The 20,369-nt window shown below is 40.7% G+C and overlaps 1 protein-coding gene across 10 annotated transcripts in view; it reads left to right on the top strand.

The window, feature by feature from the left end:
• Positions 1 to 477: 477 nt before the first annotated feature.
• SIPA1L1 (signal induced proliferation associated 1 like 1) overlaps positions 478 to 20,369 on the top strand; it is a 484,222-nt gene continuing 464,330 nt past the window's right edge. For 9 of the 10 annotated variants that reach the window (XR_004540063.1, XM_033951213.1, XM_033951214.1 and 6 more), the window contains exon 1: positions 478 to 1,118. The gene's annotated coding sequence lies outside the window, so the exon portion shown is untranslated. Of the gene's footprint in view, positions 1,119 to 14,278; positions 14,295 to 20,369 lie in introns of those variants that run through there. The other variant, XM_033951215.1, reaches the window with a different exon arrangement.

Consider the following 20,369-nt stretch of genomic DNA (forward strand, 5'->3'; position numbering starts at 1 on the left):
ACTACAGGAGTATTTTTAAACTTGAATAATTACTTACCTAGCCAAACTTCAGAGATTTGCAAAAGGCTTTTACTTAGAATAAGGGGATTTTATTCCAAATTATGCTTGTTTCTTCTGGTTTTATTATTATTATTACAATTTCATGGTTGTAAAACTTTTTTCAAGAAAGTTTGTTTCGGTTTTGTATTAAACTTCTTTTGCAACCTAATTAGAGAACTATCTTGGTTTAGCGGAATATAAATATTTAAATTAAATTGTTCAGTTTAGAGGAAACGTTTAAATAAATTCCATCAACGTACCGGCACACCTTTAAAAAAACAATCACCCCAACCCCCAAACACTGGCAGACGACATAGCCTCTCTCGCTTATTAAAGTAACTTCCCAAGCTTTGCCTTGTTGCTATAGCAACACGCAACTCTCCGCAAATCCGTCGTCATCTTCTTCGCTCTCCGAACTACTGGTAGCTAGAACGGCGCGAGTCTCGCGAGACTTTCTTGTGCGGTGATCTCATCCCGCGAGCCGCGTTGGTGGGCAGGCGGAGAGAAAGCGGCGGAGCAACTTTGTTTCTAAGTTATGTTGAGGGTAGAGAACGAGGCGGACGGAGAGGCAGGCTTAGACCCGCGCGTGCACGCATGCACATAAAGCAGGAGGAGGAAGGGAGAAGCCGCAGCACTTGGTGTTTCCTGCAGGGAGCAAAGGGATTAAGTACCGGCCTTTTTTTTTTTTTTTTTTCCTTCCTCTCGCTCCCTCTTCCTCCGTAAAGCTCTGCTACCTTGAAAAATAACCGCCTCTTTCACACACGGACTACATGAAGCCGAAGGAACTGTAGGTACTGCCTTCCCGGGAGACGGCGGTGAATTGCATGGAAACGGTCTTCTTGCCTTTCACCGCTTCACCTCGGGGTTGGAGGAAAAAAGACAATTAAGTTTTCACTAATCTGCTCCTGCTCGGTTATCTTCCAAGGAAAAACTATTCGACTGAATTCCTCTCTTCCCTCCCTCCATACATTTGATTTGTGCGTGTGTGTGCAGTGCTGGAGAAAGGAGGCTTCCCCCCCCCCCCCTCATTTTACCAGGAGCACAGACGGTCCTTTCTCTCCCACGGGGTAGAGGAGGAGGTGAGTAGGAGAAGCAGTCGGTAGAGGCTGCAGCAGTTAAATGGGGGAGGGGGGGGGGAGGCGGGTTTGTTGTTTGTTTGCTTTGGTAAATTCAGGATGAAATCGATGAAGCTATTCGATGCGTAGCAATGATTGTATTTATTTTGTTAGATGTGCTTTTCCCGTCGGGACTAGTTTGCTTTGCTTTTCATTAACTTGCTTTTAAGTGCTTTCAAAATCGAGCGGACGATGATAATATGCAACATTCTTTTGGTAGGGGAGGGAAGAGAAAAGAGATAAAGGAAATGTTTACGAGGTTAATGGATCCCTCGAGAGCGAATTGCTGAAATCTCGGGGGCACCTTGTTTTGGGTCTAGTGAACAGCAAAATAATAGTGCCCTGGTTTAAGTCTTTTCATTTGTTAGGATATGCACAACTCTGCCACCCATAAAAAGACAAAATTAGTCGATCTCTTTTGTATGGGGCAATAAACAGGTTTACCTAGCACTTAACATATTGGTACTGCGCTACCTCACCCTCGAAGAAATTCCTTGCGGCCAAAGAATGGAATGGAATTCAGTTTACATTTGGTCTTTTTTTAAAATCCTACTGACTTGTGACTCTGGAAGTGGCATTTTATGTTGTTGAACTGACCATTTGACAGATGCTGCAGTGAAATCAAACCCTGGCGATGCGCAAGTCGATCCAGTCTAGTAGTGAATTTGTGTACTAGGTCGGATCCTTAACTGACAATGCACTGCCGCAGATATGTTTTCCGGAGGCCAAGTGTCGGGTTTCTCCAGACTCCTGCCCCCTCCCCCCTCCAATCAGTTTACCTTGGAATTCCCTTTGTAGGGCAAGTCATTCAGGATGACGCTGGCTCGGTGGCCGCCTTGGTTGAATGCACACTACGTGTGGGAATTTTTGTTCCTGCCATGAATCGTTTGAGAATCCTCTTTTGAGATTTCTAACACTTTAGCGTGATTAATATTATAAAATCAGTACATTTAAGTTGTTTTTTTTTTTTTTAAATTTCTTTGAATAAACGCTTATCCTAAGGTACAAAGCGTTGTATAAAATAAGACTTTTGAGCCTACTGTGCTTGCATCAACGACTTGACATCTGGAGTAAGATTTTAGTCTAGCTTCCACAGAGTGAATATGTTTTTGTTTTGTTTTATAATTGCGTCTCTAACAATTTTTGTGTCTTTTTGTCCTCTTCATACCATTATCAAGAAATTTCTGTGGTTTCAGAGGATTCTGCCAGGCCTTGTTTATGCGCAGTTGTGTACACCTAAGAAAGTAACCTGCTTTAGTTCTGTGTCTGTATTTTGTAATTTTAATAAAAAGGCCGCTTAAAAAACAAACTTTCCTTGAGAGCTTCTCAGTTGATGCTTAAGTCAAGTCTGTTCACTATTAAATAGTGAAAAGTTTTCAGCCAAATTTAACAGCATCTTAAATCTGTCCGGTTTAGTGCTATTTCATTACAATTAAGTATTCATATTTATTTTTTGTTTTTTCACATCTGGTATGGAAAAATTTTTGTTTAAAAAAACGAATCTCTTTCCATTAGAATAAACACATGCAATGTACAAGGCATGGTTACTATTATATGACACAATATTTTAATTCAACTGTAACATTGTGAACTTTTCTTTTTTTTTTCAAACTTAGCTGATTACAGAATATGAAAATATGCAAAGAAATTCAACATACATGTACAAAATTTTGTTCTAAAAAGGAGTGAAGAAGCGTTAGGCTTCATTCTGGCAACGATCCACCGATGCTGTCTTTACTTTTCCTATTAAGACTGTCAGGAGCTTGGCCTAATCTGTGGAAAAATATTTGACTAAAATTAGCTACCCCGTGTTAAATGAAGGTTGCACATATGTTTCATTTTGCAGAAAAATGTCAATTTACATGGAAATGCAGTCTTTTGTGCCTTACAATAGGGTTGTAGGCACCATAATGATGGTCATCATTTACTTATATCCCCATGCTTTTCTAACTAAAAAGTTCAAAATGACTTACACCTGATTAGAAAACTACAGCCAAAAATACATAAACTAGATAACACAACAGAGTTAAAAAGTGAGTAAGGCACAGTTATGTGAAAGGTTTAATAGCATAATGTGACTCAGAAGTGCAGTAGCTGAACAGTGCTGAGGAAGGCAGTATTTATTTCTTCTCCTAAAGGGAAAGGAAGGATGTCTTCCCCCCTCTCCTTCTCCACCAGTAGCTGTTCTACAGTAGTCCCCTAGAACACATGGGCTTTTACTGTTGGTTGTTTCCCACTCCTCCTACATTTCTTCTTTTTGAAGTTTGGCATTTAATTGTTCTTGCTGGCTTCTCCCCCACCTTGTTATTGTATGTTTTTATTCCTTTCCCAGCTCACCCCCAGTCCCTCTTTTGAAGTCTTCCTGTTTAGGAAGTGAAGGAAGCCTAAAGTTGATAATACTCCTGTATATTGATTTTGGTAGGGTTTATTCATAGAGTGTATTCATTTTTGTTCTTCTTTTATCATTTATGGACTGTTAGTTGTGGTGGTTTTTGTTTACTCTGTATTCTTCTGCTTCCAAACACTTTGCCCTATCCATGCATCCCTAGATGTAAACGGACATGTGTTTCCTTATATTTTATATTTTGTTTGTGATTTTTAGCTATTCCTCTCTACTCCTTCACCTGACTTTTTTCCCCCTTGGCTAGGGCTAGGGCAAGTGGAGCTGCCTCTCTAATCTTTTTCTGTTCATTTCACCCCTCCCCCTTACTTGAAGAAGTTACTAATGCATGCATTGGAGCCAGTTCTGTGGGTGCTGAACAGCCCCTAATATTGAGTAGATTCCATTGTTCAGGCAGGGGTAATTTGTATTGTGCTTAGCACCCCCCAGTCATTTTGAATTGTTGGCACACGGCATTTTTTTTCTCAATTTTTCACTAGTACTGCTTCCTTTTCCTTCCCAGGAAAGGATCCCTGGGAAGGTGTTTAAATTCTAAGAACGGGCTGAGAGAGCTCCATCTTAACCCTTTTGTGCACCTTGGAGTTTAGTCTCCTCTTCTCTTCCTTAAGCCCATTTTTCACTGAAGCTTATCTGATAAATTAGGTACCCGGTGGGACACCCTACCTTATATATGCTGATGCAGAAAGCAACACATCAGAGCTGCTGATGGCACACAGTGTTCTGCAAAAAAAAAAAAATTGCTGGGGCATGTAATAATCAGTGAGCGTGTAAATTACTACTGTGTTAAAATCATGGCAGTAATCTTCAGCTCATTGCCAAATGTCATCCTTTCTCAGTGCTTGATCTGTGATTGGTGACCATAAAAAAAAAATTGCTGATTTTGCACTAGCCCTTGACTGATCTCCTATTCCCCCATCAAAATAAATAAATATAAATATGTAATATCTATCCCCAGCGACTAGGAGCCCTCCCATCTCTAAAGTGACTGGTACTAACCCAGTCTTAACCCACCTCACTCCCTTCCAGGATCAGCTGCCTTAGTATCTTGTGGTATCCCTCCTAGACTTTATTTAAAAATTAAAGTCCCTGGTATCTATTGGAACCCTTCCCCTCCAGCCCACTCAAAACCATTTGATATGCCCACTCGCCCCTGCTCTTGGCATCACCATTTGGAAAAATGGTGGTGCTTTGCATTGCATTTAGGAGATTAGGGCTTGCTGCTACATAGGAGTTGGGTAAGGGTGCAGGTAGGCATCCATTCCTCTCGAACAACACTTTTACACTGTCCTGGACCCTGGTGTAAATTTTACCGTGGTAATTGTGTGGCTAAAGCTTTCTTTTGTTTGGTTTTTAAAAAAAATATTTTGCATCCCACCAGATAGCAAATGCACTGCATTTATTTTGATGCAATTGCAGTCGGGGGTTTCTGCTGCAAGTTAACATCTGTACTAAAAAACCCTCTCTGCATTGCTGTCCCATGGAAAAAGTTTGTTAAACCTGTGGTAATATGGTGGGAAGCTTTCTGAGTTGTCCTTATAGTGAGGTTTTGCAAGTTGCATCCTTACTTCTGAGAATTTGCTCCCCTTTTTTGTTTCTTCATTGTGCTCAGCTTAGATGGTAGGTGGAAATAAAAATAAAGAGTGGGCCATGTGGCAGAGCTGGAGAAGCTAATGGATAAACATCATGGTCGCTATGACTACTCACGAACTATGAACTCAATTAAACTTGATTTTTGAATTCTTGAACTGAGATGATGAGGATATGACTTCACTGTTTAATGCTGTTGGTCTTCTGTAACTCTTGTGGTTGGTTGAATAATTTTTCTATCTTATGTCATGTTCTTTGACACTTCTGCTCGTTGGGAGGGGGCTTGGGAGATTAGGGTGGGAAGGGGGTCTTCTATTATTTTGTTATGTGTTGCTTTGTATACATTGTTTGCATACAATTCAACCAACTGAAAAATAAACAATGTCAAAACATTCTTTTTTTCAATAAAAATTTATTGATACAAAAGCATAGAGTTGGGGCATAGGTGCCTCTACAGAAGATCACAGCTCAAGGCTCTCCTACCGTTCTGACACCACCTACCGTGTTTCCCCGAAAATAAGCATGATTTTTAAAGATGCTTCTAATATAAGCCATACCCCAAAAATAAGCCGTAGTTAAGATATCCCTGAAAATAAACCCTAATGCATTTTTGGAGCCAAAATGAATATAAGACCTGGTCTTATTTTTGGGGAAACACGGTATGCCCCCATCTCCACTGCCGACTGCCATAGCTATTATCAAACTGCCTTCGAGATGGGTTGCGTATGCCTCTGGAAAAGAGGAGGACATTTTTAAAATTTATTTATTCAATTTTCTCTACTATTCTCCCAGGGGAACTCAGAACAGTTTCTATGAATTTATTCAGGTATTCAAACATTTTTCCCTGTCTGGGTGATGGTGGAAGTCCAGTCAGCTGCACCCTGATACAAGGTATCTGCTTATAGTGGGATAGAAGATGACAGTGGGAGGGAAGAAATACCACCCAGTATTGTAGGGATGACTTGATAGAATAAAAGAGGCAGGTGACCCTTGTTTCCTATCCAGGGAGCAAGAGTCACCAACATGGAGCTGTTCCAGAAAATGAGAGCTCCTTAGCCCACTCAGAACAAAACCTGGGCACAGTCTGTCTCCCAAACTTTAATGTGAGCGCAAGGAATCCTCAACCATTAAAAGGGGGGGGGGGGGAGCTGTGCCCAGTAAACCAATCATTGAGGCTTTATTCTACCTCTCAGCCAGTAGGAGGCAAGACTAACTAGTAGTACCCCCTCAGGACCAGAGGGACAGAACTACATAGCACTGATGGCACCCAACCTCTGCTTCCTCCACAACAGTGACAGACAGGTGGTGACCATTGTCCCCTGCTGCCTGCTAGGATTTACACTTCTCCCTCCGTATTCATGGTGGATGCGGGTGGCACAAAGCCGCGAATATGGAAAAACCATGAATAACTTTTTATGTGTTATTTGCATTTTTTTGTAAAAGTTAGTGTTTTTAGTATTGAAACCGCAAATGTTTCAACAGTTATTTGTGGTTTGAGGAAACAGCCACTATTATTACTATTGAAATTCGCAATTTTAGAGGAATAACAATATTTATTGCACAACAATACAGTAGTGTACGTACAGAAATAATGTCAGGGTAGAAAAGTTCAATACTGTTTTCTCAACAAGGAAAAAAAGAAATGTTCAATATTGTACTCAGGCAGTGTCTTCATCCTCATCGTCCTGTCCAAGTACTGCAGGAGGAGGAGACGAAGAGGATATAGAAGGCATGCAGCGATTCCTAGATATTTTTGGGCTTATGGCAGGCAAGCAGCGATTCCCAAAGCTTTTTGGGCTTATTGCAGGCAAGCAGCGATTCCCAGCGATTTTCAGGGTACAGTAATAGCGATTTTCTCCATGTATGCTGGCAAGCAGCATTTCTCTCTCTGGATGCTGGGAAGCAGTGATTTTCAGGGTGAAACTTTGAATCAGCGATTTTGTGGGAGAAAGCATATAAACAGCGATTTTCAGAGTGAATATTGGTAAGCGCTAAACTTTTTTTTTATCGGTACAGTAAAAGAAAAGGAACTTTACTTATGATGTAATTTTTTGTGGCGGAGTCAGCATGCGATAAGTCACGTATAAGCAAAACTGCGAGTGCCGAAACTGCTTCAGTTCTTCCATAAGTATTTCTCTTGTTCATTAAAGATAAAGAAACATTTAGATCAGGGTGCCCACACTTTTTGGGCTTGCGAGCTACTTTTAAAATGACCAAGTCAAAATGATCTACCAACAATAAAATTAAAAAAAAACACAAAGCACACTGTATGCATTATCATTCCTATTCCGGGGGTTCCTATGTAGGAATTATCATTCCTATTCCGGAGTTTTTTCAAAGAGGTCAAAGCAGATGACTCTATGCACTGTCACCTCAGCAACAACCGTACAAAAATAGACAAATACCCCTCCCTTTTTACTAAACCACAATAGCAGTTTTTAGTGCAGGGAGCTCCCTGCGCTAATAGGCTAATAGTGCAAATAGACTCCCTGCGCTAAAAACCTCTATTGCAGTTTAGTAAAAGGGGACCTTAGTGTAAAATATAGGCAGCAGATATAAATTCAGACACATTTTGATCACTAAATTTAAAATAAAATAATTTTTCCTACCTTGTCTGGTGATTTCATGAGTCTCTGGTTGCACTTTCTTCTTCTGACTGTGCATCCAATCTTTCTTCCCTTCTTTTAGCCTGTATGCTTTCTCTCTTCCAGACCTCATTCCCTCTCCCAACTTTTCCTTCCTCTCTCCCTGTCCTTTCTTTCTCTCTGCCTCCCTTTCTTTTTTTTCTGTTTCTCTTCTTTCCTTCTGTCTCCCTCCTTGCCCTTTTTCTTTCTTTCTCCCTGCCCTCCCCCAAGCCACTGCCATTGGGGACCAGGACCCAAACCACCATCAATAACAGGCCCGAAAGCCGACGCCACCCCAAGCTCTCCCTGCTTCGGCCGACCAGCACTCCTCTCCCCGACGTCAATTCTGCCGTCGGGGAGAGGAAGGCTGATCGGCCCAAGATCGCGATCAACCTATTGGGGAAAATGCTGCCGGGTCCTGCCTTCGCGGAAACAGAAAGTAGGCAGGACCCGGCAGCAAGAAGAGCAAATGCTTCACTAACCTGTCTCCAGCCTTAGCCCGTAGCTTGCTTCAGGGCTCTCAACATGTGCGCGCCGGCTTCCCTTTTCCCCCCCCCCGGACATAACTTCCGGTTTCGGAGGGACAAGAAGGGAAGCCGGCACGCACACGTTAGAGCCCGGAGCATAAGTTTGCTGCAGGCTGAAATCTCCAAGCCGGGTTTTTTGTTTTTTGTTTTTAAATGTTCAGCGGCGGCAGCAGCAGCAGATGACAGCTGGGCGGACCGCCCAGCTAAAAGGCTCTAGGGAGAACGTTGGAGGGGAAGGCTGATCGGCCCGGTAGATCAGGACGGTAACACGAGTCTATCACGGAGCCCGGGATGGGCTTCGCGATTGACTCACGTTGCCTTCCTGAGCTACCGGTCGATCGCGATCGACGCATTGGGCACCCCTGATTTAGATTCAATTCTTCTTTGACCTCAGCGGCTACACTTGAACATCTTATTTCATGTAAAGTTTAAGTTATACTGTAGCCAGCCTCCTTATCGTCCACTTACTTATTAATTTATAATTTTTTAAATACTTTTGTGCTTTATAACCCATAAATAGACTTATCTTAAAGTTGATACACTGAATGAGACTCCAACGTGAATTCAGTGTTTTGCAGAGAAGCTGTTTCAAGGAGCATCCACTAAAACATTAAACAAATTTTCAGTGCACCCCCAAGCATAATCAGTAGATTTAAGCATAAATATGTAAAAGATAGGCTAAAGCAGTACTCTCTCACCATTTAAAGACTTCACACCATTCTCTCCATGTAGATCTAAAATGGCCTTGGCGTCTTAGGTCTCATTCTTATCTACACGCTTTAAACATTCAACCAATCACAGAACTCACCAGCACCACCACTACCTAAGATGCTGCGGCCATTGTAGACCTACATGGAGATAATGGTGTAAAGTCTTTAAATGATGAGAGAGTACTCCAACTCCAAATGCCTTGCAAGAGGTGAACTAGTCCTAATGTTCTACCCTCCCTTTTCCTTCTTTTTTAGTTTTTTTTTTTAAATCACGAATGTATTTTTTGCCACCTCTTGTACCTTCCGTCCCTATGTTGCCAGTCTTATGTCATGTTACTCCCCCCCTCATTGAATTATGTGATTTATTATTATTTTTTTTAAATTCCCTTTTAATATCTGTTTTTAAATGTATTTTATTGACTGTAAACCATCAAGATATGTTTCGATGGATGGTATATCAAGAAAATAATAAACTTGAACTTGTACCACTTAAGTTAGTGTAGGAGAGATGAGGCATGTGCCCTACTCTTCCTGATGTTAATTTTCAGGACCATCCCTCTGCCCTCCAAACCTCTCCTGCATTTCATGCAAATGGAGGAGAAAGATTATGCTCTTCTATGGGAAGTTTCACCTCTTCACAGGAGGGGCAAGAATCGCTGGCCTACACCCCTTCTAAAACACTCCCACTGGCTACCAATTCCACATAGGATAACCTATAAACTAGCGCTTCTGACATTTAAAATTCGGCAAACGCAACAACCTATCTTTCTTGACAGATTACTGTTGCCTTATGTTCCTTCACGAACACTTGGATCTGCGGAACAAAATCTTTTAACACTTCCACGAGAAGAGCGGAGATTTTCTCCTTTACAGTCCTACAAATTTGGAATCGACTTCCATCTTTCTTAAGAGAAGAAAGGCAGTTAGATAAATTCAAAGTTGCTCTTAAAAGCATTTTTATTTAATGATGCTTTTTAGAATTAAGTTCAGAAACGATTGTTATTATCCATTAACAGGGATACATAGACTCTTTAAAATACCAGAAACTAGCCTTATAAGGATAAAAACCTTACCCTCCCTTAATGTGTTTATCTTGAATGTTTCTTTGCTTTAAAAATTGGAGTTCTTCCCCTTTCTTTCCTTATGTTTCTTGTAAATCAGTATTTTAACATTATTACTGTCTATATGTCTTTGTAGATATTATTTTTAATGTAAATCGCTTAAAAATTATATAAGCGTTTAATAAAACTTGGAACTAGAGAAGTGTCTGGGTCTGCCTTTGCTTTATGTTGGAGGGAAAAAGACCCAGAGTGTTAAGAGTTAGAAAGGAAATGTTCTAGGTTGGCAAAGGAGACAGAAGAGCGGGTTCTTTCTGCAACATGGTTAGTCTGATGGTAAGTAACAGTTAAGTTCCACACTGATCTTGGGACTGATCTTGAGAAGGTTCAACTAGGGGGCCTAGGGGAAAAAAAATGCTGTGGGAAGCATATTTGTTCTAAAATAACTACTCGGGTAGAAGTGCTGCCCAAATTTTGAGGGACTTTTCAGGCTACCATTAAGATTTTGAACTTCACACATAGGCCATACAGTCTCCTGTTGACATGTTCTGTTGTCATGTTCAGTTTTTAGTCTGCCTATCCAAACCAATTGCTCAGCTCTGTAATCTCTTTAAGAAGCTTTGTGCTTGTCCCTTACTTTCTTGAATTCAGATACTGTCCTCATTTCCACCACTTTCACTGGGAGGCTGTTCTATGAAATCACCACCTTTTTCTCTAAAGATTACTGCTGAGTCATACTCCATTTCATATTCTTCCTATAACCTGATACGGTATTTCTTTTCTTTGAATGAGGCCTCCTCTTAAATGGTTCTAGCTCCCTTATCTTGACTTTGTGTTGATTTCTACAGTATCACAAGACAGTATAAAGATTCTGCTGTACAATGGAGGTGATGTTTTTCCATTTTCTTATACCCGGGCAGCATTTGAGCTGCAGAATTGTGGATGAGTTGCAGATTCTGGAATGAGGGATGTAGTGTACCTGGTTGATTATGGCAGAGTTAGGGCTATTGAAGAAGGGACAGAGATGACATAGCTGATAAGGTAGAAGAGCGCTAATTTATCTAATGCTAGTCCCTTTACCCTCCATTGCCTCAGGTACAAAATTAGCTTGTAAAACTAACAGGAATCCTTCTTTCAGAACAGCAACATTCCACACAGATCCATCTTATTGCCCGCATTATCCAACATCTATATGGCCACTGCTAGGTCAACTGATTTGAGACTCAGATGACTTCTATGGGGATGATGTACAGTATAGCTACTAGCTCTTCTTGGCCCAGACCACAACACAGTGATTGCCAACCTAAATGGATGCCTGGAATGATCTTGAACTGGTATCCCAAAACAAACTTAAACTACAGTAAATCCAAAGACAGAAGTACACTGTGTATGAAAAATAGGACTTCAACTGCTTAGGTGACAAAGATATTCAAGGAGGAGTCACTCTACCACTTAACCTTTTTTAAGCAGTAGCTCAAAGTGGTACAGTAGATATTTTCCTATTCTGTGTACAGTCCAGACTTCATTTACTAACTTACTGGTGGTGCAGATCCTCCTCATTTCTCCTCTTTAATAAACCAAAACCCATATTATATCTCCCTACACACCTACTCTTATCTATATCCACCTTCTCTACTGCCAGCTCCAGTTTCCATTCTTTCTAATGAGTGACAGTGTTAGTATGGGCAGTCACTCATATTATAGTTCACTTTCTTTATTTCACTGATTAGTATAGTGTGTAAGCCACTTTGTTAATATAGTTTGAAGGACAGTATAGTAGGTATTTAACAAGCATAAACTTGCTGCAACGCACACCTGGAATAGACTTCCTGAATTAGTACGGTGGAACACCAGTAATATGCACTTCCAAGGTCTTTTCCTCCCATCTACTGTATATTATTAGTGAGTGTATAAGCTAAACTGCCTCAAAAGTTGTAAAAGAAGCACTCATTCAACTCCGAAGGCAGACAATTTGATTAAAATAAAAAAGAATAACAACCCCCTCCAAAAAAAACAAAACGCACAACCAAACAAAAACCAACAATTAGGCATCAAGGAATATGGTACTGTATTGTTCTACATATAACCGAGTCCCGAGTACAAACCTATTGTCAGTGGGAGGCGTTGTCGCGTAATAATGGTGTGCATAAAGCAGTGTTTCACAGTTTGTCACTTTTTTTTCTCTTTCTCTCCATTCAAATTCAGGTCGAGTCCACCTTTTTAGAGACTGCTTTTAACTCTTAACTCCTTATTCACCAGTTCAGTATTCAAATTGTCTTCATCATTCTCATAATAAAATGTAACTTCCTATTTTCTTAGTTGCTCCATTTGTCTCTTTTGAAAAGGTTATGAAGTCTATAACAGACAGTGTCTTTTACATACTGTGTACAGTGCTGCATGTCTCTTGTGCTATAGAAATTATTATCGTTAATAGTAGTAACCAGGCTGGCACTAGCTTGCAAGCCCCAGACCCTTGGAGGGTAATTTAATAATAGGGTGGGAGGCTAAGTGTTTTTTTTTTAATTTTATTTTAAAATAAGCACGTTCCTTTCCTATTCCTTAAAAACACGGGCACCTATGTGCTTTTTAAAAAATTACTAGCCAAAATTCTTCCAGATTGAAGGAAATGTGTGTATTTTATAAAATATGGGTATAAGTACTGACTTTGGCTGTGCCCCTTCCTTGGTCATGCCTACAGTACAAGTTTGTGCTGGTTGCGCCCCATGAATATAGGCATGCCCTCGATTTTAAAGTCTGTTTATGCACATAAAACTGTTTTGTATGTGAAAATACTTTATTAGATTAGTATCTTTGTCTTGAAGCGGACAATGACAGCTTTGTGTTTTTTATAAATATTAGTTATCTTAAAAATGCTTTTGTAAATTGTCATCATATTACAGGGAAAATATATATTTATGTCTAATACAATATGCTAATTTTACAGTAGTCTTATAGCCTCTGACTTACCAAAGTGGCATTACTATATTTTGTTAGTGCGGTTTTATGTATAAATTTTATAAATAAATAAACAAACAATCTTATAATTCTAGGTGGTGTCACTATTTGCTTATGATTCTTAAGCTTTTTCCTTAGGTAGTACTTAGGCAGCCAAACAGTTTAAGCTGCAAAAAATTATTTTTGCACGGGTTACCCCACAATTTGAAATAGAGTTGGTTTAAGGATGTTGACTGCCAAATTTTGTGTAGAGTTGTAATATCCTGAGGTGACCTGTTCTCTTTTTTTTCTTTTTATAGTTTTTGACATAAGTCTGGTTAGACTCTTAAGGAATCCTTTTACTAAAGCTGGTCCAAAAAGAGTCCTTAACATACCACTTATGTTTGTCTTTCCTGTTCGCAAAGGCCACGTGTGCTGCGGCTGGAAGATGGCACAGTTTCTCAAGTTCAGAATTAATGGCCATGCGCTAATTTCAGAATTGGCACACAGCCATTAAAAAAAAAGTTACTGTGTGAGCCCCTACCGACACATTTTTTTTAAACTGGTAAAGGTCCATGTGCTAACCCCACGCTAATCAATTAGCACGCTACACTGCTTCACATGCTAGCTAATTAGCACTGTCACGCCCACTCTCTGCCCCCAAACACACCCCTTCAAGAAAAATAATAGGAAATATTTTTTTAGCATGCAGTGTACACGCATAGAAAGGTAAATTTACCATGGGATGCCAGCACACGTCCTGCAGTAAGCTTTTTTAATGTGTGGTACGGCTAAATTATTCAAAGCTATGGTGCAGTAAATAAACTGCCAAACTGAAGTGCAAAGAGAGGTCAGTCTTTGCAGTGGTTTCTCTAGGTTGGGGAAGAGCTAGTAAGAAAATGCTTATGCAAGCATAGCTTTGCAGTTCTTAACATGATGATCATTACTTTAAAACCTAAATTAAGAATTTGGGGTTTGCTAATCAGTATTTTTGACAAATGTTGGGCTAGCTCCAAGTAGACAGTTGCAAAGGCATATATCAATATATGCAATGTTAGTTGTCAGTTTCTGTATGCAGTCGATTTACACTATCTAATGTATTAAATTTTCATGCTTTTATATTACTACTATTTCTCATTTTTTTATAGCACTGAAAGGTTATGCAGCGCTGTACATTTAACATTTTAACAGACTGTCCATGTTCAGAAGAGCTTACAATCTAATTTGGACCAACGGGACATCTCAGGGTTGGGGAGTTTCTAGCAGAAGGGATGATATGATGGGTAAAGGTATCCGACGGTGAGTGGGAGTTAAGAGTTGAAAGCAGATTCAAAAAAGTAAGCTTTTAGCTTGGATTTGAATCCTGTTACAGACAGAGCATGACTTTTTGACTCTGACAGCCTGTTCAGGCATATGGTGTGGCAAGAAAGAATATAGTCAATAAGACTTAAATCAGATTAAAACAATAAATTGTTTTGATCACTGTAAGTTTTTTTTTAATTTTTTTAACAATTAACATGCTTGTGTGTAATTGCAATTTTTTTCCAGTTTAGATTTACAATTTGTGGTAACTAATTCCATAAAGTTATGGAAGTTTGTAGGCACTGACTATTATGCAGATTTTCCTAAGTAATGTACATGGAGTGGAAGTGTATTTAGAGAACAGAAGGATCAGGAAAAAAGTTTTCCTTCCTACCACCTGGTTGTTGCTATTTCATTTGTTTTCTGATTTTTGTTTTGCTTCTAGTTTTTGCTGGCTCTTTATTTTTGCTTTACTGAATTTTAGACACCAAGAGGGAATTCTATTTATAGGGCATGCAGGCACCTATTTGAAGCCTATTCTATAAAGAAAAGAACAGTAGGCGCCTAATTTTCTCTATAAAATACTTTCAGAAGTGGGTGAAAATGTGTATACACTTCCCCCTCCCCATTCGCGGTTTCGGCAATCGCGATTTTTTGGGGAGGGGGAAAAAGAAAAAAAAAACCCATCGTTAAGTCTTCCCCCCGGCATCCCGGTCTTACCTGGTGGTCTAGCGGGCTTTCGGAGCAGGAGCAATCTTCCTACGCTCCTGCCCCGTGCAGATCGCCATTAGGAAATAGCTGTAGGGAGTTCCCGTCGTAGTTTCGAGAGACTACGGGAACTCACAGCAGCCATTTCCTAATGGCGATCTGCACGAGGCAGGAGCGTAGGAAGATCGCTCCTGCCCCGAAAGCTCGCTAGACCACCAGGGAAGGCGGGAGGAAGGCGGGGGTGGATCAGAGCCGGATATTCGCGATTTTTTGCCATTCGCGGTCCGGCTCTGTCCCTATCCCCCGCGAATCCGGAGGGAGAAGTGTACATTTATGGCACAGTCTCTTACACCAGTATTTCCCAAATTGGTCCTGGAGTACCCCCTTGCTAGTCAAGTTTTCTGGATATCCACAATGAATATACGTAAAAGAGATTCGCATATAATGGAGATAGTGTATGCAAATCAATTTCATGCATATTCGTTTTGGGTATCCCGAAAACTGAATTGGTAAGCAGGTATTTTAGGACTGACTGTCCTATACCATTCCTCTTTCAAATGTAAATGCCTGCATATAAATGTTGGGAATACACTATACTTTGTGCACAGATTTACATCCTGTGCCCAGGTGCTTGCCCACCGGCAGAATACATGCCATCAAAATATTATACATGTTTTTTTTCGCTAGTTGGTATTATATGAGTTAATTTACATTTGTAGATGACTCAAGTACCATTGTTTTATGGCTTTATGCCACCTACAACTAAGCAGCTCCTTATAGAATTAACCTTGTCCTCCAGGTGTACTATATTTTAGGTGATGTAGAGATGTGGCTCCCAGGAGATTTCCAGATTGCATTTTTATATGGCTTCAGAATAAAATTGCCTGTTTAAAATGTCTGGATATAAACAAAAGGGGTTTTCTGATTGTTGCCACTGAGTAAAGCATATAGTAACAGAAACAAGATCTAGTATGCCTGGATTATAATACCAAGTATATTTTATAATGTAACTTGAATAAATGTCAGAGGAAAAAAATCCTTGACCATTGGATTAGAGTGTGTTGGAGGGAGGTAAGAAGCATACTGGGAAATACTCATGTAAATACTGCGATATTATATTGTATTTTTTTAATAGCCTTTCTCCTCTTAAGTTCTAAATAGGAATAGTTGCTTTTGCTGCTATTCAGAGTCTTTAGTAATAACCCTTTATGAAAATATGGCCCTAGGGCAGCAACCTTTTTAAAGCAAAGAGCCATTTTATCCTAGATGTTTGACTCAAGATTTACAAAGAGCCACTGTGGGTAGAGAATGGGGTTTGAGATATGATTTTTAATGCAATGTGTGTAGTATATGCATTTAACACAAAGATAAAACTTCAAGTACTTGCGGAAAATAAAAAACAATTTAATGGGACTTTGACACTATATTTCCACACAGAGTTGTTTCATATCCATTTCTTCTCTCTCCTCATGCACCTTCTAGAAACATAGAAACATAGAAATAGACGGCAGATAAGGGCCACGGCCCATCAAGTCTGCCCACTCCAGTGATCCTCGCTATCTATCTTTGCGGATAGATCCCACATGTCTATCCCATCTGGCCTTAAAATCCGCCACACTGGTGGCCTCAATAACCCGAAGTGGAAGACTATTCCAGCGATCAACCACCCTTTCAGTGAAGAAGAACTTTCTAGTGTCACTATGCAGTTTCCTGCCCCTGATTTTCCACGAATGCCCCCTTGTTGCCGCGGGACCCTTGAAGAAGAAGATGTCTTCTTCCACCTTGATGCGGCCCGTGAGATATTTGAATGTCTCGATCATATCTCCCCTCTCTCGACGCTCCTCGAGTGAGTAGAGCTGCTTCTAAGAACATAAGAACATAAGCAATGCCTCTGCTGGGCCAGACCTGAGGTCCATCGTGCCCAGCAGTCCGCTCACGCAGTAATCCTCTATCTATACCCCTCTATCCCCTTTTCCAGCAGGAAATTGTCCAATCCTTTCTTGAACCCCAGTACCGTACTCTGCCCTATTACGCTCTCTGGAAGCGCATTCCAGGTGTCTACCACACGTTGGGTAAAGAAGAACTTCCTAGCATTCGTTTTGAATCTGTCCCCTTTCAACTTTTCTGAATGCCCTCTTGGTCTTATATTATTTGAAAGTTTGAAGAATCTGTCCCTCTCTACTCTCTCTATGCCCTTCGTGATCTTGTAAGTCTCTAAGTCTCCTCTTCTCCAAGGAAGAGAGACCCAGTTTCTCCAATCTCTCAGCGTATGAAAGGTTTTCCATCCCCTTTATCAGACGCGTCGCTCTCCTCTGAACCCTCTTGAGTAACGCCATGTCCTTCTTAAGGTACGGCGACCAGTTTTGGACGCAGTACTCCAGATGCGGATGCACCATCGCCCGATACAATGGCAGGATAACTTCTTTCGTTCTGGTTGTAATACACTTCTTGATTATGCCTAGCATTCTGTTTGCCTTCTTAGCGGCCGCTGCGCAATGTGCCGTCAGCTTCATTGTCATGTCCACCATTACCCCCAAGTCCCTTTCTTGGGTACTCTCATTTAATAGCATCCCTCCTATTGTATAGTTGTACCTCGGGTTTCTGTTTCCCACATGTAATACTTTACATTTCTCAACATTGAATTTCATCTGCCATCTCGTCGCACATTCCCCTAGTTTGTTCAAGTCCCCTTGCAATTCTTTGCAGTACTCTTTAGTCCGAGCTCCACTAAATAGTTTGGTGTCGTCTGTAAATTTGATTCTCACACTTCGTCCCCGTTTCTAGATCATTTATGAATATATTAAATAGCAGCGGCCCGAGCATCGAGCCCTGCGGGACCCCACTCGTTCCCTTCCCTATATTCATATCTCCCTCTCTCTCAATACCTAATCTTTCCCTCCCTTCTACACTTATGTCCGTTTCTCCCTCTCTCACCACTCTTATCCATCGTGCCACTCTTATCCCTCGTGCAACATATTTCCTTATCCCCACCCCCTACTCACAAATATGCTTTTTCTTGCTTCAGCGGGTCAGTAGCGATTCTTAATATCTACCAGCCACTAACCTTGAAGCCTTTCCTCTATCGCGTCCCACCTGGGCAGAAACAGGAAATTCTGACAGAGGGTGGGACGTGGCAGAGGAGAAGCTTCCGGGTTAGCAGCAGGCAGCTGTAGGAATCACTTCCACTTACCCATTTAAACAAGAGCCACAGCTGCATGGTAAGAGAGCCACAGGTTGCTGAGCCTTGCCCTAGAGCAGTGGTTTCAAACTCAAACCCTTAGTGGGGCCACATTTTGGATTTGTAGGTACTTGAAGGGCCGCAGAAAAAAATAGTTAATGTCTTTATTAAAGAAATGGCAACTTTGCATGAGGTAAAACTCTTTATAGTTTATAAATCTTTCCTTTAACAGTTAAAGGAAAGATTTATAAACTATAAAGAGTTTTACCTTATGCAAAATTGTCATTAACTATTTTTTCTGTGGCCTTCCAAGTACCCTATTTTTTCTGTAGCCCTCACATTTAAAGTTTAATATCTTTCCTTTCTTAAAACTGACACATTTCAATCACTATATTCAAAATAAAATCATTTTCCTTACCTTTGTTGGCTGGTGACTTTATTTTTCTGTGCTTTTAACTATGTTTCCAGGGCCTTCTTGTCCTTTGACTGTTTTTCTCTCCATCTTAACTTTTTGCCTTGCATCCATCTTTGGCATTAACTTAATATTCAATTTTTCTGCTTTCTTTTCAAAATCTATGTTTCCATGTCTTACCTTCCCTTCTATCTCTCTCTCTTCTTCCTTCCCTATTTCCATGGTCTGACATCCCTTTCTTTCCTTTCTCTCCCTCTCTCCTTCCTTCCTTCCTTCCTTTCCCCTGGTCTGGCATCTGTCTCCTTCCCTCCCCCAACTTTTTATTTCTTTCACCCTGCTCCCTTCTTTCTTTCTCTTTCTCTTTCTCCATGTCCTCTTTTCTTTTTTTTTTTTTATTTTCTTTCTCCATGCCCGCCCTTTCTTCTGTCTTTCTCTCTCCATGCCCCTTTCTTTCTGTCTCCCTGTCCTCCCCCAAGCCACCACCATTGGGGAACAGGCCAGCGCCGAGGTTTTAGCTCTCCCTGCTTATCTTCCTCAGCACGGGGCTGACCAATTCTCGCCACCCGATGTCAATTCTAACATCGGAGAGGAAGTTCTGGGCCAGCCAGGCAGCAATTGGCTGGCCCGGAACTTACTCCCCAATGTTAGAATTGACGTTGGGTGTCGAGAATTGGTCGGCTCCGAACTGGGGAAGATAAGCAGGGAGAGCTAAGACCCCGGCGCTGGCCTGTTCCCTGATTGCGGTGACTTGGGGGAGGGCAGTGAGAAGGGAACGGAAGCAGATTGGGGACCCCTGCTTTAGGCGAGCCATTTGCCGACATTCCCTCCAGAGAAACTTCTGCAAGTCCAATTACAGCAGTTGCGGTCTGTACGCGATTTGTCTTCCCCACAATTGGAAAACTTGTGAAGTGGAGAGGACAGATCGTGGGCCACAAAATAGTCCCTGGCGGGCCGTGTGTTTGAGACCGCTGCCCTAGAGTAAAGAATATTGAAATTCATTTTCATACTAATATAATTTTTGGAGATAAAGTTGACAAATCTCAGTCTCTTATTTTTATTTCTCTTGATGTGCTGTGAACAATTTTCATATTTGATATCTCTATATATGAAAGAAAAAAAATGCAAATATTGAAATGCATTTCTTTCTTAGTTTCCAAGGAGATATGATTCATGTTTTTCTAAACAGAGAAATAAATTGGTGCCAAATTTAGTAAGTAAATACTTGATTTTACTGCTCAAGTAATGAAGATTGTGCCATCTTTTGTGTGTGAAAATTGTGAAGTATTTCTAGGTCTTTCTGTAGCAGGTGATGGAGGAATACTGCACTGTTATTGTTGCCCACTTAGTAACTATGTAGATTAGTTGTTTTGGAAGCGTTTGACTCTAAAGGAATTTTTATTTAGTGAACACATCAAAGGAAACACATTGATTTTTCTTTGGTTTCTTTCTTTTTTCCTTCCCCTTCCCCCCATACATTTGCTTATGTAATTAAAGATAACAGGGCTGTCGTAGAGATCACAAGGTAGAACACAGTATTTCACTGTTAGGATTTTGGTACTCCTTTAGGAGAGCTGAATTTTTCCCCATATCCCACTCTACCATCTTGTTTACAGTTATTCATACAGGTACAAGATCCTATATCTGAAATCCATGGGAGCAGGCAATTGAAACACAAACTAGTTCAGATTTGGGGAATTTTTTGGTTTTCAGAATGGTAATGTTAAGTCAGAAAAAGACAGACCATAAGTCCATAAACTTGCCACCAAACCTTTTT

Source organism: Geotrypetes seraphini, chromosome 7 (assembly GCF_902459505.1).
Source record: "Geotrypetes seraphini chromosome 7, aGeoSer1.1, whole genome shotgun sequence".
In the NCBI taxonomy this organism is placed as follows: Eukaryota; Metazoa; Chordata; class Amphibia; order Gymnophiona; family Dermophiidae; genus Geotrypetes; species Geotrypetes seraphini.